The following is a 3,045-nucleotide window of genomic DNA, read 5'->3' on the forward strand; positions in this document are numbered from 1 at the left end:
AAATGATTCGGTGTTTTTTTTAAAACGTGGATCATTTTTATTAAGTATTATATGAATAAATGCAAATATTGGTACCGATGGCCGAGTGTTTTGAAAAAGGCATTTTAATCCGAAGTACACTTGTTCGAGCCTGATTGAGTCCTTTTAAACGACTTTCGACTATCAATAGGTATGTGGATGCAAGTATTGTGTATGGTTCATTGACGACTAATAAATTACCTTATCATATACCTGCTTTATGTTCCAATACAACTGCACAGAAATAATTTCCGTATTATGCTACTCGTTAGTTTTTCATTTCCGTATCACCATAATTGCCGGACGCCTTTTAATGACGTCACTTTGAATACAGAAAATTATAAGAGCAGTCTTGGTTAATTATGAACACTTTAACTCATTCTTTAACTTAAATGATTCAAAGTTGTATATAATAAAGGAATATTACGCAAGTCAATTGTTACAAGTGTTTGTATGAGTCTCGTGGCTTGCGTTATTTCGTATCACACTCGAAGCTCCGCCTCTCGTGAGATACGTCATCACATAAGCCTATCGACTGATACAAACACATGGAACAATTGAATAGCGTAATATTCCGTATATATATTGATGAAATGTGAATTTCTGCACATAAATACATTTATTTGTATACGAATATATACACACAGACAACATAACATGTTCATTCAATGGACAACCACATTCATATTAACAGTGTGCGATTTTTTTTTGCCTGTACTCATTTAGCCTTACATAACCAGCGTACGTAAATTATATAAATGATTTTTTGTTTTGTATGTACGAGATATGGAGTTGATTGCGTGTTCTTTTCCGAAAACGACGACCCTGTACATTGAAGTACAGACATGGCGACGAAGCAACGAAACATGCTCATGACTATCATTTTCTGAAAATCTAGCCCAGTCAAGGTTATACAATAAAGAAAGCTTTACATTTACGGTTCACTCATATTTGAAGGCAATCTTAAACTGATATCATTCCATTAAACAGGTTTATGTTTATGTGCGCGTATAAAAAGGATATATTAATTTTTTTATATCATTTTGAGTTACGTGCATTGCGAATGTTTCTCTAATTCGAACAAATTAAACTGTTGACAATGTATTATTTTTTGTGTAATTCTGTTTTGTATTTAATTTAAAGAAATGCAATATTATATTATATACATCGATTATACAAATCATTTGACGGACGACTGTAAAATTTTACATAATATATGTTTGTATTGATGATGATCTTTTTCCTTTTTCTGTTATTGTGTACCATGTTAGCTTTTATAGTTCAATTAAATATCTTACATGTTTGTTAGTATATTTTATAGATGAAGCGTGTCTTATGGGAAAACAAAGGGCGGATATGGAGACTCGTAGGAAAATGGAAGATAAGAGCGCCTAGTGTAACCAGAACAATCCGTGCTTCGAGTAAGTTAATACCGTGTTAAATAAATGGCTTGTCGTTGTTGCTGCTGCTGTTGCTTTTTAGTTGATTGTGGTATTTTTAATTCATAGAACACAAGGTATCGGTAGCAAGTATTACTATCATTTCAATATTTTGGCGTTTTATAATTACTGTATTATTTATATTGTTAGCGTTTGAACGAATTTAAAAAAAATAATATTCTTGTTTCTCATCATGCGTGTCATGCTTGTATATTCATGTATCGTGATTGGACATAAAGGTAATAAAATGTATAGGGATAATGTGGATATTATATTGCAACTAAATGAAAATCCACTTTAATTTATTATTTTCAGGTGGCATCAGACAGGGTACATGGACAGAGTGACCAAAGCTGACCTTGATAACCATGGTAACCAGCTGAATCCGAATAACGAGCGTTTCCAAGCGCCTAAGAAATGATCCGACGCGTGTGATTGGCAAATTGATGCATGGTTACGACTGTAAATTCGTATAACGCATGAAACATATACAAACATGAAATTGATTTTTTATTCTAAAAAATACTAGTAATTCTGTTGTTGTTATCGGTCAATCATAACGTGAATTAATATAATGTAATGTTATAATAATGAGTTATTGTGTACATGATTTGAGTTTCATATACCGCTGTCTGTAAAAAAAATGTTAAAATTGGTTGGATGTTAAAATCAGACGTTTATGTCATTAAAACCTTAATAAGGTATTGCTCACAACCAGAATAACGAAAAGCAAAATAAAGAACCGGTTGTCTTTTAATTTTATTATTAGTTGTAGAAAACCTTAAACATAAGTTGTTGTTTTTTGCATGTTGTATTGTTTTTATTTGACGTGTCTTTTAAATTTAGCACACGCATTTGACTTGACATTGATGTCCTTAAATTAATTGATTTTGATTGTTATTTGCATAAAAAGAAACACAAACAAAATACATTAGGCGTACGCTATTTTTATGTCAGGTATTCTTACTAAACCTAAATCTTTCGTTTTTATTGTAGTGGGATTCGTTTATTAAGTGGTATGTTTGCGTGTTCAGGTAAATATTTGGAGACAGGAATCAACGACAAAATATGCGAAAGTGGTTTGGATGGAGACAGCTTTGGACACCTGACGTCTAAGATGTCGAAATTTATCGTACAGTAAAAAAGTGATAGCTCAAACATTAAATATTTTAACTATTTTAATACGTGGAGTCAGTTTAACACCTCTCGTAGTGGGTCTGCGTTTCCTGCTTCGCCGATTCACGTTGCTTTGTATCATACAGATTTAATGGACAGTCACACTTCTCATTCTGTTATAAGCGCAACCGTGTACAGTATCAAATCGGTTCAAGCTCTTGGCAACATTATCGTTAATCAAGTTGAGTGAAAGATACGTAGGAAGTTCAGATGTTTATGTTATTAGAGATTTCTGTATGATCACTATTACGCTGGTGGTAACGTTTTGAAGAGTAAATTAATTTCAAAATGCGATGCCATAGAACATTTAGATGATCATATTCGCATACAGATCAGAAAAGAAAAAAAAATCTGACAAATACAGATACCGAATACAATAATGTAGTTAATACTAAAGGCACAGCGGTTGCCT

General features: G+C 32.4%; 1 long non-coding RNA gene across 1 annotated transcript; it reads left to right on the forward strand.

Moving 5' to 3' along the window:
• The first annotated feature begins 1,131 nt into the window (after positions 1-1,131).
• Positions 1,132-2,388, forward strand: LOC127870414 (uncharacterized). The gene is made up of 2 exons (XR_008044806.1): positions 1,132-1,439; positions 1,773-2,388. It is a non-coding gene; the product is annotated as an uncharacterized LOC127870414 (long non-coding RNA).
• Positions 2,389-3,045: the final 657 nt, after the last annotated feature.

This window comes from Dreissena polymorpha, chromosome 2 (genome assembly GCF_020536995.1).
Source record: "Dreissena polymorpha isolate Duluth1 chromosome 2, UMN_Dpol_1.0, whole genome shotgun sequence".
NCBI classification, from domain to species: domain Eukaryota; kingdom Metazoa; phylum Mollusca; class Bivalvia; order Myida; family Dreissenidae; genus Dreissena; species Dreissena polymorpha.